Source organism: Pelophylax lessonae (genome assembly GCF_965119305.1).
Source record: "Pelophylax lessonae genome assembly, chromosome: 8".
In the NCBI taxonomy this organism is placed as follows: domain Eukaryota; kingdom Metazoa; phylum Chordata; class Amphibia; order Anura; family Ranidae; genus Pelophylax; species Pelophylax lessonae.
Genome location: NC_138775.1, coordinates 58,593,617 through 58,615,342, shown reverse-complemented (window position 1 = coordinate 58,615,342; position 21,726 = coordinate 58,593,617).

Genomic DNA, 21,726 nt, shown 5'->3' with positions numbered 1-21,726 from the left:
TTCTACTGGTAAAAGCACCTCCCCCACTACACTGAAACAGCAGCTAGGCACACAGTTAACCCTTTGATCGCCCCTGCCTATACGAAAAATATGTAGCAGAAAACATATTGGCCTAAATTGATGAAGAAATATTTTTACATTTTTTTATTGAATATGTTTTAGAGAAGAAAGTAAAAAAAATATTTATTTTTTTCAAAATTTTTGGTTGTTTTTTGTTTATTGCACAACAATAAAAAACACAGAGGTGATAAAATACCACCAAAAGAAAACTCTATTTGTGGGTGGGGAAAAAAGGACGTACATTTTATTTGGATACAGTGTTGCACGACTGCGCAATTGTCAGTTAAATAAACGCAGTTTTTTATTGCAAAAAATTATCTGGTCATGAAGGGGGGGGGGGGTAAATCTTCCAGAGCTGAAGTTATCAACAGATATTTATATGCACTTTCTGAAAAAATATACAAAACAATTTCAATGGCATATTTAACAGACCAAAAGGTAGCAAATAATGGAAGATCATTGTTGGAGCGTTCATGTATCTCCCACACAAAAACACATTTTTTGCACTCAGAATTGTGCATTTCTTTACCTCCAAAGACCAGCACCATTTCTTGCACATCTTATCTGTTTATCTTCTATACATTGTACACTGAACAAAATTATAAACACAGCACTCTTTTTTTGCCCCCATTTTTCATGAGCTGAAGTCAAAGATCTAAGACATTTTCTGTGTACACAAAAGGCCTATTTCTCTCAAATATTGGTCACAAATCTGTCTAAACCTGTGTTAGTGAGCACTTCTCCTTTGCTGAGATAATCCATCCACCTCACAGGTGTGGCATATCAAGATGCTGATTAGACAGCATGATTATTGCACAGGTGTGCCTTAGGCTGGTCACAATAAAAGACCACTCTAAAATGTGCAGTTTTACTGTATTAGGGGGGTCCAGGGGGGGTCCGAAAACCAGTCTGGTGTGACCACCATTTGCCTCACGCAGTGCTGCACATCTCCTTCACATAGAGTTGATCAGGTTGTTGGTTGTGGCCAGTGGAATGTTTGTCCACTCCTCTTCCATGGCTGTTCAAAGTCGCCGATCCAGAGCATCCCAAACATGCTCAATGAGTGACTGGTAAGTATGCTGGCCATGCAAGAACTGGGATGTTTTCAGCTTCCAGGAATTGTGTACAGATCCTTGCAACATGGGGCCGTGCATTATCATGCTGCAACATGAGGTGATGGCTGTGGATAAATGGCTCAAAAATGGGCCTCAGGATCTCATCACGGTATCTCTGTGCATTCAAAATGCCATCAATAAAATGCATGTGTTCATTGTCCATAACATACGCCAGGCCATACCATAACCCCACCGCCACCATGACACCCTCGATCCACAACGTTGACATCAGCAAACCGCTCACCCACACAACGCCATACACACTGTCTGCCATCTGCCCTGTACAGTGAAAACGGGGATTCATCCGTGAAGAGAACACCTCTCCAAAGTGGCAGACGCTATTGAAAGTGAGCATTTGCCCACTCAAATCCATTATGACAATGAACTGCAGTCAGGTCGAGACCCCAATGAGGATAATGAGCATGCAGATGAGCTTCACTTAGACGGTTTCTGACAGCTTGTGCAGAAATTCTTTGGTTATGCAAACCAATTGTTCCAGCAGCTGTCCAGGTGGCTGGTCTTAGACAATCTTGGAGGTGAAGATGCTGGATGTGGAGGTCCTGGACTGGTGTGGTTACACGTGGTCTGCGGTTATGAGGCCAGTTGAACGTACTGCCAAATTCTCTGAAATGCCATTAGAGACAGCTTATGGTAAAGAAATTAACATTTAATTCTCGGGCAAAAGCTCTGGTGGACATTCCTGCAGTCAGCATGCCAATTGCACGCTCCCTCAAAACTTGCGACATCTGTGGCATTGTGCTGTGTGATAAAACTTCTAGAGTGGCCTTTTATTGTGGCCAGCCTAAGGCACCCCTGTGCAATAATCATGCTGTCTAATCAGCATCTTGATATGCCACACCTCTGAGGTGGATGGATTATCTCAGCAAAGGAGAAGTGCTCACTAACACAGATTTAGACAGATGTGTGAGAAATTGGTCTTTTGTGTACGTAGAAAAAGTTTTAGATCTTTGAGTTCAGCTCATAAAAAATGGGGGCAAAAACAATAGTGTTGCGCTTATAATTTTGTTCAGTGTATAAATCCCAACAGAGAATGAATACAGCAATCACTGCACATTTACACTGAGATGTTTTATTTCAAAGCCATGGGAAGCTGGATGCCTACAGAGCATCTAACATGTTTCACACAAGGGCTTAGTCACCACTTAGAACAGGTGTGCAATACTACATTTGGAAATACATATGACGATTGTATTTCTGGAGTAGTAATGAGGTCCTTTATTTTTAAAGAAGAACACACAAATGACATTACTTTATTTGTTGGAATAGAAAAGGTATTAAATTGAAGAGTAGAGAGTTGTATGGGAGGGGAACCTAATAACCCATTGTTTAAAGCCATTTTTAATACATTTTAAATCTGCAGTTTCAATCAAAGTAATACTTGGTGATCCTGCCACTTGCTTATGTACTTGTTAATGGGTAATAACTCTCTGCTTGTGCCTTCAAATTGCATACCTCCCAACCTTCTGAGATGGGAATGAGGGACACCTATTAGCCAAAGTATGTAGGCATATGACACACCCCCTGCCACACCCCCTTAAAGGAGAATTGCACACAAAAAAAGATGGGTAAACCCACAAATGCTTTTTTACCACTACTAATATATTGGCTTTCGGAATTTACAAATGCAGCAATTTAGAATTTGGGTGAAAGGTTTAGCACTATAAAACACTTTTTGATAGAAAAGTAAGGCATTTTACATACAACTATATAGATCAGACCAAAATTATAGACAAATGAGGATGAAAGAGGGACAGAGGGACTTTGTTCCAGATGAGGGACAGTCCCTCGTAATCAGGGACAATTGGGAGCTATGCAATTGTACTCCTGCATTGTCAACGTTTTCACTAAGGTTGCATCAAAGTTAGGCAAAACTTGAAGTCGCACAGATTTGATTAGTACTCATTGGAAATCATGGGGTATGACTTGACTTTGCAGTCCCAAGTCACAGGACAAGTCTCACAAGTGGGAATGGGCCCTAAAGTGATTGTAAAGGTTTGTTTTTTCTTTTAATATTGAAATAATAAACATGTTCTACTTGCCTACTTTGTGCACAGAGCAGCCTAATCCTCCTCTTCTCGGGTCCCCTGCCAGTGCTCCTGGTTCCTCCTCTTCAGTGAGTGCCCCCATAGAAAGCCGCTCCCTGTGGGGGCACTCGCGCGGGCTGGCTCCTGCTCCGCCCTGTCTGCATCTATTGACACAGACAGCGGGGCTTGGCCTCTCCTCCCCACTCCCTAGTCATAGGGTTTGATTGACAGCAGAAGGAGCCATCAATCTGCCCAGTGAGGAGGGACAGAGCCTGGAGAGCCACTGCCCTCATGCACATTGCTGGATTGAGATTGGGCTCAGGTAAATATAAGGGGGGGGGGGGGGGGGCGGCTGGGGGTATCCTTAGCAAAAGAAGGTTTTTTACCTTAATGCCCAGAATGCATTAAAGCGGAGTTCCAGTCAACATTTTTTTTTGTTTATTAAAAGTCAGCAGCTACAAAAACTGAAGCTGCTGACTTTTAATAAACACAGACTCACCTGTCCCAGGATCCAGCGATGCACTAACCACAGCCGTGTTCTCCCTGTGTCCTCCATCTGTGGCGCTGGCATCTCTACTATGGGCACCTGGCTGTGACAGATTGCGGCTTCACAGCCAGGTGCCCACTGCGCATGCGTGAGCGGCGCTGCTCTCTGTGACTAGTCCCAAGTCTTCTAGGACCTGTTATGTGTCTCAGAAGACTTCGGGAAGGAGAACTTCCACTTCCCATCTCCTAAGGTGACCGGAACAGAAAAGTGGGAGCAGGTACCTGTCAAATATTGGGTACCTGACTCCCCAAAAGCTCAGTTTCACAAACAGGAGCCGGGGAGGAGGCCTTAAAGTGGAACCACTTTAAGCAGCTGTTAGGCAGGTGAACAATCTGCTCGTAAATAATCTGCAATCTTCTACTCCTAATACTATAGCAAAAATATGGAAGAGCAAGCATGTAAAAACGTAAAATTACACACAAAATTGGATTAAAGAAAAGCATAGCGAATTAAAACATGTTCATGCTGAATATATACAATATACAATACTTCCCCTTTAATACAAAAAGCCTCTGGCCCCTATGAAGTAAGCTGAATTATTCAAATATATTTCCTGATAAAGGAAGACACCAAACTCTCTAAACCAACTAAATATCAGACGTTTTCTTCCACTAGAAAAGACATAGAAAGCAATTTCAGGTGAACTGCTGCCGCGAACACGTCGCTACTTTCAATCAGTTATATCTTTTATCGGCAATCTTATACTGTATTTGCATGAACAAAGTAATAAATGAATAGAAATAAAAAGCTGTTCTGCCGACAAGTACATGCAGATGCCAGCATGGTCTTATTATCTTGTCCCTTTAATAAATTCCAATGCACATCTCTTCCAGACATCTCATAATAACTCATATATATGTACAGACGTTTAATATCCCGGCAAAGAAAATGCACATAAAAACAATGTATCATTTTTCATACTTGAGTTTAAAAGGGAAATTCTAAGCATAAGAAAAAGGTTTTTTATTTCAAGCAGCAATGGTGGCCAGCCATATACACCAATCAGCCATAACATTATGACCACTGATAGGAAAATTGAATAACATTGATTATCTCGTTACGATGGCACCTGAAGGTGGGATATACTGTATACAAGGAAGCAAGTGAACATGTTGTCCCTGATGTTGATGTGTTGAAAGCAGAAAAAATGGGCAAGCATGAGGATTTGAGTGACTTTGACAAGGGTCAATTTGTAATGGCTAGATGACTGGTTCAGAGCAAGTCCAAAGCTGCAATTCTTGTGGGATGTTCTCAGTCTGTAGTATGAAAATTGGTCCAAGAAAGGAAAACCAGCGACTGGGTCATGGGCGGCCAAGGCTCATTGATGCACATTGAGAGCGAAGACTGGCCTCTGTAATCCAATCAAAAAGCTACTGTAGCTTGAACTGCTGAAAAATTTAATGCTGGTTCTGATAGAAAGGTGTCAATTTGTTGAGTATGGGGCTATGTAGCTGCACACCGGTCAGGGTGCCCATGCTGACCGATGTCCACAATGCCTACAATGGGCACGTAAGTATAAGAACTGGACCACAGAGTGATGGAAGAAGGTAGCCTGGTGTGATGAATTGTGTTTTTTCATTATCAGGATGGCCGAGTGCGTGTGCATTACATTTTCAATCATTTGGCAGTTTTAAATAAGGGACCTGATGATCGTGCCATGATGGCCATTTTAAGGCACTTCCTGTTATGGGGTGACCATGCCCTGACCCTGTTACCTAGTTATGCTTCTGCATAACTAGGGTTTAAATTGTAATGGCTAGATGACTGGGTCAGAGCAAGTCCAAAACTGCAATTCTTGTGGGATGTTCCTGGTCTGTAGTATGAAAATTGGTCCAAGAAAGAAAAACCAGTGACTGGGTCATGGGCGGCCAAGGCTCATTGATGCACAATGAGAGCGAAGACTGGCCTGTGTAATCCAATCCAATAGAAAAGCTACTGTAGCTTGAACTGCTGAAAAAGTTAATGCTGGTTCAGATAGAAAGGTGTCAATTTGTTGAGTATGGGGCAACATAGCTGCACACCGGTCAGGGTGCCCATGCTGACCGGTGTCCACAATGCCTACAATGGGCACGTAAGTATAAGAACTGGACCACAGAGAGATGGAAGAAGGTAGCCTGGCGTGATAAATTGTGTTTTTTCATCATCAGGATGGCCGGGTACGTGTGCATTACATTTTCAATCATTTGGCAGTTTTAAATAAAGTACCTGATGATCGTGCCATGATGGCCATTTTAAGGCACTTTCTGCCCTGACCCTGTCACCTAGTTATGTTTCTTGTGACAATAGCCTCCAATGGAGACTACAAGTGGCTGTTTTAACACATAATACTCAGGCATGGTCAACTTTTGTCACCATCAGAAAAACCAATTGCCATGCAACCACTAATGGGGTGCATGTAGACAGAACGTGGCTGAAGGAGACCAGTGATGCTCAGATCCAAAAGAGGGCTAAAAAAAGGGCAAAAACTATCCTATGCAGCCTGCTGGGGACCAGTTCAGCACCCTTTGTTTTATAATAATGTGGAGGTCGGCAGAAGGAACCACTGAGTGCTGCAGGGTACCAGGAGATCAACACTCCCGGAAATGTTTTTAAAGAGGACTTTTGGGGATGATTCCTTTTGATCAGAGAAACAATCAGTGATGCAGGCAATTGGAAAGGGGAGGAAACATGCCCTCCTTTGCAGGCATGTCTCTGTTTTTACGGTTTTTATTTGAAGCCAAACTTTGGGCAAAAATACTTTCATTTCTCAATAGTAATGATGAGAGAAACATCCTGGGCTGGATTTGCCAAGGGATTGGTGAATGTTTTTTTAAAATTTGGAGAACCCAAACTTGGAGGCAATTCCCATTGTAGTCTATAATGTGAAAGCTGGTTGTTAAATTCTGGTCATTTCTAGGACTAGTAGGCAAACCGCTATTATTAGGGACATGTAAAAAATGCAAAAATAAAAAATGTAAAAACACACTATACATCAGGGAGAGGGTTTGTCATGCAGCTTTGAGGGCATGAAAAATACACAAATCTTCTAAACCGTTTGCAATCCTACCCACCCCCAACGCTCCTGGCTCCTCCCTTCTGCTGAGCACCCCCCCCCCCCAACAAGCCGGATGCTAAGAGGGAAGTACTCATGCAGGCTGCCCCCCCCCTCTCACTTCCTCGTCATAGGATTTGATGGAAAGCAGCATTAGCCAATGGCTCCCGCTGCTATCAAATTGCCTTGTGATGGGGGAGAGAGAGGAGAGAGCCGCTGCTCTTGTGCACAGCGCTGGATCGGGATCAAGCTCAGGTAAGTATAAGGGGGGCCTGGGGGGGATCCTGGACACAGAAGGTTTTTTATCTTAGTGAAGAGAATGCATTAAGGTAAAAAACCCTAAGGCTTCAGAACCAATGTAACGCAACTGTTCTTTAAATATTTATTTTCAGTAAAAAGTACACTTAAATTAATTTTAGTGCACAAAATACCATCTTCAAATTTTCAGTAAATAAAGGCTAAGACAAAGTTAAATAAACAGATAGCAAATTTGTCTTAAACATAAAATTGCATGCAAACGCAAAACAGCGACCATCTACGATACTAAGAATTTTCTATAGGTGACGCTTTAAAAACCTTCACAGCTCATCATTTTACAGTTAACCATAAATACTGCCTTAAAAGTATTCTTTCCACTCCGGTGTGCACAGTTATAGTTATATGCATTGTGAAATCATAATTTACATATTGATGTTCACTGTAAACTTGTGTATGTATTTGTATATGCATGCACATGGGGGCAGGGAGCTCTTTACATTTTGTTTATTTTTAAAAATGTATTTTATTATATTTACATTTTTAAACACTTTTTTTTCACTTAACTATATTTTTATCACAAGTGAGATGATAAACTCCCCCATACAGTGTATGGGCAGTGCATATATATGGCAACAGTAAAAAGGTTAAAAACATGCTTAACCACTTAAGCCTCGGAAGATTTTACCCCCTTCCTGACCAGGGCCTATTTTGCGATTCGGCACTGCGTGATTTTAACGGACAATTGCGCTGTCGTGCGATGCTGTACCTAAACGAATTTGGCGTCCTTTTTTCCCCACTAACAGAGCTTTCTTTTGGTGGTTTTTGATCACCTGTGCGATTTTTTGATCATGCGCTATAAACAAAAAAAGAGCGTAAATTTTGCAAAAATAATATTTTTCACATTTTTTTATATGAAATTCCCCCCAAAAAAATGTAAAAATCAAAATTTTTTAACATTTTCAGCCAATTTGTTTTATGCTACATATGTTTGGTACAACAAAAATTGCAAAAAGCGTATTTTGATTGGTTTGCGCAAAAGTTATCGCGTTTACTAACAAAGGGAAAGATTTTTGTCATTTTTTTTTTTTTTTTTTAACGCGTAATGGCGGCGATCTGTGATTTTTTTTGCGGTACTGCGACATTGCGGCGGACAGATCGGACCCTTGACTGACATTTTTGACACTTTTGGGGTTACCAGTGACATTTCTACAGTAATCAGTGCTATACATATGCACTGTTACTATAAAATTACACTGGCAGTCAAGGGGTTAACTTTTTTTGAGAGGGAGGGGTTATGTGTGTCCCTAGGGCGTAAATCTAACTGTGATTGGCTGTGGCTTGAGGTGTAGGAACAGTGATCAACGGTCCTACATAGTAGAACCGTATGATCACTATTCCTACACAGGGGAGAATGACAGGTGGCTTGTTTACATCAGCCGCCTGCCTTTCTCCCTCTGCACCGACGATCGGCGAGTGACCGGCGGACATCGGGTCCGCCGGTCACACGCGCGGGGAGGGGGGGTCCGTGACCGCGCGCTCGCTCCCTAGACCCTCACAGGCTAGCGACGTAGTACTACGTCACTTGGCCTGTGAGGGGCTGACTGCCGACGTAAATAGTCGTGCGGCAGTCGGCAAGTGGTTAAAGTAGAACTATAGGCAAAACTTTTTATATATTTTTTTTTTATTTGGATAGAGTAAGGGAGAGTTATAAGTTTTATTTTTGTCAAAACTCTTTGTCCCATGGGGGAGATTTGACTTCACTTCCTTTCTCATAACCAAACAGGAAGTTAGAGGATATCCCTGAAAATTAAGGAAATCTCTTGGAGACTGGAACTAGTGTACCCACTAGAAGATTTTCCCTCATTACTTTTCTTGGGACAACCCTAAATTTGGGATTTTTCATTTACTTTCACTTTCAATGTTAATGTTAACAGGACAAATAGAGAAGGGAATCTTCCTAACAGGGACACAGACAGCAATAAAAATGGACAGGTGTTCTAATCCCTGTCCACTCTATCCACAACTAAAAAAAATAAGTTTTGCCTTTAGTTACACTTTAACTGGTTCCGAACCGCCCACCGCATGTATACTGCGGCAGGCTGGCCCTCCTGCGTGAATCGACGTAGGGCTATGTCGGTCGCGTGCCTGCAGCTAGGGGGCGAGCGAGCGGCGAGCTCCTGCCCCCACTCAGCAGCGGGGACTCTGATGCACGGGGCAGGTGGCTCCGATTGCCACCTGACACCCGCGATCGCTCCCCGCTGAGAGAGAAGAACGGTCAGCTGTTGTAAACACAGCTGACCGTTCTTCTCTCTGGAATGATCACAGAGCTCCTGTGATCGTTCTATATAGGGTCACAGGTCTCTGTGATCATTTCACAAGCCAAACCCCTATACAGTTAGAATCACTCCCGTAGGCTCACATTTAACCCCTTGATCACCCACAGTTTTAACTCCTTCCCTGCCAGTGTCATTATTACAGTAAGGATCCTTTCACACAGGGCGGTCCTTTTTCTTTTTTTTTTATGGACACAGATGTCATCCGGTCCGTATGTCCGTTTATCATCCCATCCATTTGCGGATGATAAACGGAGATAATGTATGTCAATGGGATTGCGGATGTCAGCGGATGACACCGCTGAGATCCGTTTTTGCGTCCGTTCCATTTTTTAAACGGAAGAAAAATAGGGTTCTCTTCTGTTCCAAAAAACGGAACTGATCGGAAAGGACGCAAATCGGATGTCAGCGGATGGTCATCCACTGACATCTGCAATCCCATTGACATGCATTATGTCCGTTCTTCATCCGCAATTGGATGGGATGAAAAATGGACATACGGAACGCCCGTGTGAAAGGACCCTAACAGTGCATATTTTTAGCATTGATTCTTGTAGTAATGTCACTGGTCCCCCCAAAAGTGTCAAAAATGTCAGTTAGGGATCCGATCTGTCCGCCGCAATGTCACAGTCCCGCTAAAAATCGCAGATCGCCGACATTACTAGTAAAAAAAAAAACAATAAAAATTACATAAATCTTTCCCGTAGTTAGTAGACGCGATAACTTTTGCGCAAACCAATCAAAATACGCTTACTGCGGTTTTTTTGACCAAAAATATGTAGCAGAAATCGAAATGGCCTAAAATGTTAAAAAATTTAGATTTTTACATTTTTTTGGGAATGTCATATAGCAGAATCTGAAAAATATTGTTTTTTTTTTCAGAATTGTCTCTCTTTTTTTGTTTATAGCGCAAAAAATAAAAATCAAAGAGATGATCAAATACCACCAAAAGAAAGCTCTTTTTGTGGGAAAAAAGGACATCAATTTTATTTTGGTACAGTGTCGCACGACAGCGCAATTTTACATTAAATTAAGGCAGTGCCGAATTGCAAAAAATGGCCTGGTCATTAAAGGGGCAAATCTTTCCGGTCCAGAACTGGTTAAAATAAAGGACCTAATTTCTACTCCAGAAATACAATTGTCATTTGTATTTCCAATTGCTATGCGGTATAGCACACCTGTTCAAAGTGGTGACTAAGCCCTTGTGTGAAACATGTTAGATACTCTGTAGGTATCCAGCTTCCCATGGCTTTGAAATAAAACATCTCAGTGTAAATAGGCTGTATTCATTCTCTGTTGGCATTAGTGATGGGCCGAACACCCCCCTGTTCGGTTCGCACAAGAACATCTCGAGTAGGGAAAAAGTTTTAGCGAACATGTGAACTCTATTAAAGTCTATGGGACACGAACGTGAAAAATCAAAAGTCCTAATTTTAAAGGCTTATAAGCAAGTTATTGCCATAAAAAGTGTATGGGGGTCTAGGTACTGCACTATGGGAAATGTATCAATGCAAAAAATTTTTTTTTTTACAGGAGCAGTGATTTAAATATTGTGCCTGGGGGGTCCCCTAGTGTGCCTGTAAAGTGGCACATCTGTACAATGTATGGAGCCTGCTGCAGCAATACTGACATTTGTAAAGTAAAAAATGTCATTTAAACTTGCAAATAAAAAATACAGACAAAAAAAAACATGCCAAAAATGTAAGCTTTGAAAACTCAATTTTATTTGGGTACAGTGTCCGTTAAAGTAACGCAGTGCCAAATCGCAAAATATGACCTGGTCATTAAGGGGGAAAATCTTCCGATCCAGAAGTGGTTAAGGGATGCCCTAAAGCTGTATAAGGTGTTACAAAACAGTACAAGTTTTATGGACAGTCTTAACAAAAGCGTAAACTAGCAGAACATTTGGCAGTCAAATCAGTTTTTTTCTGTTACAATTAGTTTGGATTACGTACAGTAGCACTGCAATCTTCGGTTTTAAAAAATACTTTTTTTACAGGTTGCCTTTGGCCCCTTTCACATGGGCCGTCTGATCAGGTCCGCCTGTCAGTTTTTCAGGCGGATCTGATTGGACGCTCCATTAACCCCTATGGAGCGGCGAATATCAGCCGTTACATGTCCGCTGACACCTGCCGCTATCTAATCCGATCCTGTCTGCCAAATCCAGATGGATGGTGGTCCTATTTTCCATCCCTCTGGCATATCGGATCGGATATGATAATATGATTGCCCAGTAAGGGAGAGTGGGACAGTGTCCTGCCACTGGCAAATTTCTATCAGGCTCTTACTAAGAATTAACCACTTTTGGTCATTAAGGTTTAATGACCAGGCCATTTTCTGCAATACAGCATTGTGTTATTTTAGCTGACAATTGCGCGGTCATGCAATGCTGTACCCAAATAAAATTTATGTACTTTTTTTCCCACTAATAGAGCCTTCTTTTGGTGATATGTGGTCACCTCTGCGCAGTGTCGGGACAAGGTCATCCATCGCCCAGGGCAATGATGCTAAACTGCGCCCCCCTTCCCTTAGGGTTAAGGATAAGGCGCCCCACATCCCTGCAATAAACCATTGTGCCCAGGACAACCCCGCCTCCTGCAACCCCTTGTCCCGGCCCTGCCTCTGCGGTTTTTATCTTTAGTGCTATAAACAAACAAAAGAAATCCGACAATTTTGAAAAAAAAAACAATATTTACTTTTTGCTCTAAAATACATCCAATAATTTAAAAAAAAAAAATCAAATTCCTTTATAATTTTCGGTCTGTATTATACATATTTTTGGTTAAAAAAAAACCAGTAAGTGTATATTGATTGGTTGCGCAAAAGTTATTGCATCTACAAACTATGGGATATATTTATGGAATTTTTATTTTTTTTACTAGTAATGGTGGTGATCAGTGACTTATAGTGGGACTGCGACATTGCGGCAGACAAATGGGACACAAAGTGACACTTTTGACACTTTTTTGGGAACCAGTGACACCAATACAGTGATCAGTGCTAAAAATATGCACTGTCACTGCACTGACACTGGCTGGAAGGGGGTTAATATCTGGGGTGATCAAAGAGTTAAATGTGTGCCTAAAATGTGCTTGGTTACTGTGGTGGAGGTGCTTGTTCTATGGGAAGGCAGAGAACCGTGTTCCTGCTTTGCAGAAACACAGGATCCATGTCTTTCCTACTGACAGAACAATGGTCTGCATTGTTTACATAGGCAGACCGCCCTTCTGCTTCTTTCCCAAACGATCAGCTGGCCCTGGCAGACCCGCTGATTGGCTCCCGCTGTGTTCAATCACAGTGGGAGCAATTTGCTAGAGGCGCCCCATACCTAGAAGTGTCAAATCACGTTTTAGGTACGTGAGCTAACACAGAGCGGCCACCCTGCAGCAGAAAATTAACATGGGATGGCCGCTGAGCAGTTGAGAGACCACAGATGATACAACAGTAGGAAATTGGCCAGCAAAGGGAATATTTTAGATAGAAAGACTAGGCCTAGACAAAAAGAACAGGCTGGGGCTTTACTAAGAGAATTAAGATACAGCAGGATAAAATTGGCAGTAGCATTTTTAATCAAGATTGATAGGTAAAAATATACTAGAGGCAAAAAGTGCAGGGCCAGCTACATCTTTTAATAGAAGAGTTAAGATATGCAGAAGATAAGGAAGTGTAAAACTGGCCAGCAGTAAGACAGTTTTATTTAGGGATAGTAGGCCCTACTGGTATATGCTTAACTTTTATTTTACAGGGATAGGGGGGTGCAGTGAAAAGGAATTATATAATGTGAGGTGATTTAGGTGCACCCATAATACTTGCTACTCTTGACCTTTTGTGTTTCTTTCAAATGGTTCAGAGGTATACTGTGAAAAAAAGGCAGCTCCAGGAACAGATGGTCACTAACAAATAAATGCTGTGCTTTGAACACCAGAAGTTTAAATGAGAGGTATAGCCAAAGCTCGTTTGACTTTACTTCTCCTATAGATCACAGGAGTGCAATTTGTTTTGGCACCGCATCATCACGACAATTAAAGTCGGGATCCGCCAGGTGCCTGGACTGACACCCGGCACCGCCCCTCCACAGCCCAGCGCTCCAGTGAGCGAGGAGGAGGCAGAGCGGAGAGCTGCTGACAGTCAGAAGCTCTCTGCTCGGGGAGCGGTCAGAACCAAGCAATTGGTGGTGTTAGATTGCTTGGTTCTCAGTGCAGAGGCACCAGGGGTTCGATGCTGCATCCACCAGGTGAGTATAATACTGGGGAAAAAAAGAAAGCCATACTTCTCTTTTATTTAAAAAAAAGCACTATAAACATAAAAAAAAAAAAAAAACTTCTCTAAAAGAAATGAGAATCCTGAAATACAACTCTAAAAAAACACCTCATTTTTGTAAGGGAAGCCTTGAAGTAAAAAAAAAAAAAGTTTAAAGAGGTTGTAAACCCACATTTCTTTTTTTTTTCACCCTGACAGAGAAACACATAATGAGATGCATACTAGCTCATTATAAAATACTTACCTTAGAACGAGCCCCCGCCGTGCCGCCCGCTTACCTCTATGACGGGAGACATGTCCAGTCGCGCGTCTTCTGGGATCGCGGCATCCGGCCATCTGATTGGCTGGAGCCGCAGTGACGTCACTCCCGCGCACGCGTGCGGGAGCCGACGGTCCCGACACGGGGCTCTGAAGGAACGGCACGAGTGGCCGTTCCTTCAGAGCGCATGCGCCAGTGACATCACTGTCTGCATGTAAGGTAAATATCTCCTAAACGGTACATGTTTAGGAGATATTTACAGTACCTATAGGTAAGCCTTATCATAGGCTTACCTATAGGTACAACTTGCAGAGGAGGGTTTACTTCCTCTTTAAAGGCTAAGTTTACCTTTAGAAACATGTTACATGTTACACCTGCATTTAGGGTGTAACATATTCCTTTTCAATACACTTTTATTGAGTATAAAAAGAGTAGTACAGTAGCATTACATGTGAAGTATAACACAGGAACGATACATGCGTTAGGTCATTGTACAAAAACATAAAGAGGGTTAATAAACTTTTAAAGGAGTAAGCGAACAAGTAAACAAGAAAACGGTAAACAGTAAGGAACACCAATTGCATCAAGTGGGTGGGTATATCATTAAATCTTGGAGATAGGAATACTCAACCATATTGCCCAGCACAGGCTAGCATGCGTTCAAGTATATGGTTTTGCTGAACCATAGTTAAGACTTCTGACATATTGAGGGAATCATGTGACTTCCATTTTTTGAGTATGAGTGTACGGGCAGCTAGCAGTATGTGTGTGATTACCTGTCTATGAAGGTAGGTATATGAGTCTATTCTAATATGGAGTATAGCTAGGCCTGGGTTAGGCGGTTTGAGAATTCCTTTAAGGGATAAAAGGACTTGGAAAACCCGGTTCCAGAAACTCTTCAGGCTAGGGCATTCCCAGAAGGCATGGAGTAAGTGACCGATCCGACCACATCCTCTCCAACACAAGGGAGAAGTACTGGGGTATATTTTGGCTAACCTGTATGGTGTGAGATACCATCTGTTAGTTATTTTGAACATCAGCTCCCAATGGTTACCACAGTGGGTTGCTTTGTGAATTTCTTGGAAGGCACTTTGATATTGTTTGGGAGTAGAGGAGGTGTTTAGGTCAATCTCCCACCCCATGATAGCTTCCGTCTTTTTAAAGGATAGTTTCCCCTGTAGGTTTTTGTAAAAGAGGGATATGCACTTGGGCCTGGGTCTCAGGAAGGAGTAGATCTGCCGTGCATATTCCTGCATATATATTCTAGGAGAAAGGTATCGATATAGGAAATTAACTATGCTGGAGCATGCAAATGAACTTTATGTTCCTCAATCAGGTTTAGCAGGTTTTTTTGGCTTGGAGTCAAGTATAAAGTCATGTACATGATTCAGCCCACATCTTTCTAATGAGCCAGTGGAAAGCAATGGTATCAGGGCTTCGGGCATCCATGTGGGAAATGTATAATCCATGACCATGACCATGGTTGGTGTCGTTTTTTTGTTTGTGTAAACTACGCCAAGCTAGGCGGGAAACATGCATTGGCTGTGAAAGATTAGAGAGGTCCCATGGTTTCCACAAATTGCTCATTCATGAGAAGCATTGAAAGATTGTGTGTGGGGCTAATGCTGATTCAAGTTCTAACCACAATTATTCGTCCGAGCCTCTGAACCAGTACTGAATTTGGTCTAATCTGACCCCCCAATAATAGTCCCTTACATCAATCATGCCCCCCCCAGCAGATCTGTGCGAGTTTAGGTTGGAATACTGATATCTGGCCTTTCTGTCTTTCCAGACACACTTCCAAAGTAGACTTGACAGGGTATTCAGGAGGTGATTATGAATGGGGATTGGTAGGACGTGGAATATGTACAAAATTGGAGGTATGATTGTCATTTTGAGCACCGCTATTCTGCCGGCCCAGGAAAGATAATGCTGGAATATGTTTCTGAGTTGTGGTTACATTTTTGTTATAAGTGATTTAAGGTTAACCACTTGCCTACTAGGCCTATTTTTGACATTTGGTGTTTACAAGCTAAAATCAGTTGTTTTTGCTAAAAAACTACTTAGAACCCCCTAACATTATATATTTCTTTTAGCAGAGACCCTAGAGAATAAAATGGAGATTATTGCAATATTTTTTATCACACCGTATTTGCGCAGCGGTCTTCCAAACGCAATTTTTTGGGAAAAAATCACTTTTTTTAATAAAAAAATAAGAATCCAGTAAAGTTAGCCCAATTTTTTTCCATAATGTGAAAGATAATGTTACGCTGAGTAAATATATACCCAACATGTCATGCTTCAAAATTGCGCACGCTCACGGAATGGCGACAAACTTTGGTACTTAAATATCCCCATAGGCGACATTTTAAAAATGTCTACAGGTTGCCATCTTAGAGTTACAGAGGAGGTCTAGGGCTCAAATTATTGCTCTTGCTCTATCGATCACGGTGATACCTCACATGTGTGGTTTGAACACCGTTTACATATGTGGGCGGGGTTTCCGTATGCGTTTGCTTCTGCGCGCGAGCTAACTGGGACAGGGCGCTTTAATTTTTTTTGCTATTTATTTTATTTATTATTTTTTATTTTTACACCGTTTTTTAAAAAAAAAAAATTATAATTTTAATTTCTATTACAAGGAATGTAAACATTCCTTGTAATAGAAATAGGCATGACAGGGCTTCTTTTTTGTGAGATCTGGGGTCAAAAAGTCCTCAGATCTCACAAGTACACTAAAAGATAGAAATAAAAAATAAAAAAAAAGGGACCTTTAAGACGGTTGCTAGGCAACGACGTTTGCCGTCGCTCGGGTCCTCCAAGACCATAGAGTCGAGTGAGGGCAAGCTTGCCCTCACTTGACATCCTGTCTGTGAGGATCCGGGACCCGATCGTTTTCCCTGCTGCCGGCGGGTCCGGTAAGCGGGGAAAAGGACCGGGACGCGGCGGGAGGGGGGCACCTCTTCTGCCATCCTGAAAGGGTGATCCAGTGGCGAATCCGCCGCTGGGACCACCCTTATCGGAAAGCCGATCGCCTGCAGTTTAAAAAAATACCAGGGTTATGGCAGCTATCTGCTGACATAACACTGGTATTTAGGTTTAAATGCAGGACGTATATATACAGTGGCCGGTATGGAGGTGGTTTTAAAGGCAGCTAGGGAGGAGCATGAGGCCATCAGAGTGATTATTCTGACTCCAATGGTTGCAATAGTGACGTATCCCTTGCTGAGATCTATGCCTGATTGAATAAGCAGATACAATCGCCGTGGACAATAGTTATCAGATAGCTGAACTCACCAGACACCGTTTCTTTCCATCCACGTAGGTTTTATTGCAAGCAGTAGGTATAACAGACAAAAAATGTGGCAGATGATTGAAAGATGGTATCTTCAGGTCAAAACATGGTAATGTTTTCCCGGATGCGAGCAGATTGTATAAAGGCCTAGACAGATGTGGCCATCTCTATTCCCACAAGCATAAAGAAGCAGGAAAAGGAAATACATCATAAATGGGAGGGGACAGGAGGGAACACAGAAGGGAAAGGAAATGTGCAACAACCAAAATATTCACAAGATGGCAGTATAATGACCAAATATATAGACATTACCATAATGCATTATATTATATCTTACATATTGGTGTAACAGCACAGTGATACCTAAATAGGGTATGGCTTGTGTGCTCCATGAGTATGGTAGGACATGCTGTAATTGTTCCCTGGTGGGCCTTGGTATCCCCAAGTCTAATATGAGGACTTACTGAAGTTAACTTTGTAATATGAAATGGCACTGAAGTCTGGCAGTACTTGATGGGCTTGTGGTAAGAAGGTGGGGGGGTTGGGTGTAACATATTCCTAACTAACTACCTCCCACCCTAGGAGTCCCCTCCAGATAACTGCATAGGTGTTCTTTTCTCCAGTAGCCTCTGTCTGTCTGCTCCACCCACACAGCCCTGTCGTTCATTCACAGAAAAGTGTGAATGAATAAGCTACAAATCCCATCTTCCACTGCACCAGACAGATCAAGACACTGACACTTCCTACAGCTCTACAACTGAAAGCCCGTACAAAGATACACACAGAGAGCTGGAGAATGTGTCTGTAGGAGCCTGACATTGCACCCACAATCCACTGATTGCAGGTTCAATGGATTGCAGGCTCCTGTGAAAAAAATTATAAATGTTCTTGTGTTCATCAAAAATATGTGCATTCATCCTTTTTCTTATATACGTGAACTTTAAAGTGTTACTAAAAGCACAACAGTAAAATCTGTCTGTATATGCAGTAAAGCATGCATGTTATCCTCACTGTGGAATCTAAGGGGTAATCCTCTGCATTGTGTAAAAAGGCTTTTTCACCCTGTGTCCTCTGATCCTCCCCTTCTTCCACTGTCCCCAATCCATCTCCGGATAGAACAGAGCATTGGGGGCACGCTGCACACGGTCAGTTTGGTGTTTATTGCTAGAGAGTTTTTTTCTTTTCTTGGGAGGGTGCATGTGATCAGCACAGGGCCAATCAGCAGTGTCCAGACAGAGGGTCAGGGGTCCTGCTGCCTAATGGGACAGTTCAAGGGAGAATGAAAACTCCTACAAGCTTTAACCAGATACTGATAGAAGTCACTAGACTTCTATATACTGCTGATGAGAAAAGGTATTTAGCAGTTTATATTTACAAAAACGATTGCACTTCCATGTCCTGAGTACTGTGGAGACCAGATATGGTGAATGCAGGCTCCTGGGTTTAGTAACACTTTAACATTTTGCCTAAAATAATGTTTTCACCTGGTGATCTGGCCAGTAACACACCTCCTGTATTGAAGTAGCCCCACTCTGGATGAAGGAGCACAGGGGGCACATTTGGAAAGCAGCATTGTCAGTCTGGGGGGAGGGGAGTGTTGGATGTACTACCAGATTTAAATGCACTAACAAGTTTAAGCCAAACTCCAGCTAATACATTATAATAAGTCACAGCTACATTTTTGTTTCCTTTTTGGGATAAAAATTTTACATAAATAAAAAAAGTTGATTATTGTAAGCACCTCTGTCAGTAGTAAATGGTTTGTCTCAACCATGTAATTGCTACATTTGCAGGACAGCTTATTGTATTGAAAAACAACAAACTGACAGGATTACAGGTAAAAATAAAGGAAACGTCTAAAAAAGAAAACAAATGCAGGCATCACAGCTAAGAATTGGTAAGCTGCAATATAATACATGTTTGCTTTTGGGTTTAATATACTGCTTTAACCACTTGCCGACCAGCCACTGTAGTTATACAGCGGGAGGTCGGCTCTGTTACGCGAAACGACGTACCTGTATGTTGTTTCGTGTAGCAGATAGTGGGGGCGTGTGCATGCACTGATTGGCTAGAGGGGGAGCCAATCAGAGGGTCCAGTGGATGCGATGTCCCCTGGGCACCTGCGATCGCTCCCCATGGAGACAGAACAATAGTCTGCCGATGTAAATCAACTGTCAGTGATGAACACAGGGATCATGTGTTCCTCCTATTTAAGAGCACAGGTCTCTGTGTTCATCCAGTGAGCCTATCAACCACACAGTTAGAAAGCAGCCCCTAGGGACACATTTAACCCTTTGATCGCCCCTGGTGTTAGCCCCTTCCCTGCCAGTGTCATTAGTACAGTAACAGAGCATATTTTTAGCACCGATTACTGTAGTAATGTCACTGGTCCCCCCAAAAGTGTCACAAGTGTCAGATATTCGATCCGTCTGCCACAATGTGGCAGTCCCGCTAAAAATCACTGATCTTAGCTATTACTAGTAAAAAAAATAAATAATATCAAATGACATAAATCTTTCCCCTAGTTTGTAGACGCGATAACTTTTGCGCAAACCAATCAATATACACTTATTGGGATTTTTTTTACCAACAATATGTGCCAGAATACAAACTAGCCTAAAATGATGAAAAAATTTGATTTTTAAATTTTTTTTTTTATTGGGAATGTTTAATAGAAGAAAGTGAAAAATGTTGTTTTTTGTTTTTGTTTTGTTTTTTCAGAATTGTCGCTTCGTTTTGTTTATAGCGCAAAAAATAAAAACCACAGAGGTAATCAAATATCACCAAAAGAAAGCTCTATTTGTGGGAAAAAAAGGACATAAATGCTATTTGGGTACAGCGTCGCACGACTGCGCAATTATCCGTTAAAGTAACGCAGTGCCATATTGCAAAAATGGCCTGGTCATTAAGGGGGAAAACCTTCCGGTCCTTAAGTGGTTAAAAAGCCATTCTTATGGATGTGAAATGATGCCGTAGCTGTTACAATGTTTCTGTTGTTCTGCTTTTCCCTGCCATATGGTACATTGCAACAAAATGGCTGAATGAAGCTTAAGGCTGCAGGTTGATGGATCCCCCTCCTTTATTTCTGCGAAAATGGAAAGATATGTAAATTGGAGCATACAACAATCCCACTATGTTCTCCTAACAATGCTCAATGTTTACCATGTGGAACAATCTGTGTGCAACAAACGAGCAGTAAAGTCTTAATAGAGAGACATTTGGAGAGTGGATTATTTTTTCATTTATGTCAAAATGTAACACACACTTTTCTGAGTACAATCTGCCGAGGAAGGCACCTTACTTAAAGCCCAACTCTGAACACAAAAAAACCCTTGCAGTGGAGTCCCCTGCATTGCAAGAGTTAAATGCCCATTAACGTAGTATTAAACCTTCAGCATTTTTAAGCTCAACACATTGAGCACAATAAAATAAAAATTCTTACCCAAGCACTCTGTTTTCAACTCTAAGTGTTGCTGGCTTCTGCTGTCGTAGTGCTGCTTCCCTGAACTTCCAGACTCTGCAGCGTTAACGGTGGACAGTTCAGTCTCCATTCAGTCTATTGGCTTGGAGAAGGGGAGAGAAGGGGAGTGCTTTCCCGGAGTGAATAGGTAGGGGGAGACTCTGTACAGTATTGAAAATTACACCTTGGCATTATCCCCAAATAGAGCTAGAGAAAGAAGGTCCCCACCTCTCCCCCAATTAGAGGGAATGGTGGGAGAAAAACAGGGATTTTTAAAAGTGCAAATAGTATACTACTTGTAAGTAATAATATAAACCTTAGATATATAAAAACATGATCAATGTATTATTACATCAAATATTAAAAAGTTATACAGATTATCAATATAACAACGACATAGCCAACCCCATATACAATCAACCCGACTAAATGGGATAAGCAAATGAAAATACAAGTGTAGAAGGTTTTGGATCAACGCGTTTTTCCCTACTTAGGGGGCTTCTTCAGGATCCACGTACTTGATGTTGAATACACTGAACAAGCCATAAAGAAGAAAAACAACATAGTAAACAACAAATAATATATCATAAATACAATGAAAAGGAGTGTTTTCCCATCCTAGGCTGTAGGGCTGTGCATTTCTATTAAGAAAGACAGTCCCTGCATGCAAAGGTGGCTCCATAAGACACTGCAAGAGGGGCCACCCTTGAAGCAGGAAACCTGGGGTGGCTGTCATGACACAGCTTAAACTGGAACATAGGCAAGGATGAAACAATGATGAAGCTGCATATTCAATAAGTGATTAAATCAGCTAATGAATATGTTTGTAGCAAGGTTTCCAGGCCTGTGGCCTGATGTGGGTCTGCCATTGTTACCGGTTACCTCTCCAGCCCATGTGAGCTGCAGCCCTGGGTGTGGGAACTGAAACATTGACAACTCTGGCATCTTTGTTTGGTTTTATTGTAGTTTTAGTGGATGGGAGAAGGGAATGAGTGGGATACTCCTTTGGCTCAACTATGTACAATTCTGGGACTTTTGTAGCAAAAATGCCCGCTAGCACTGT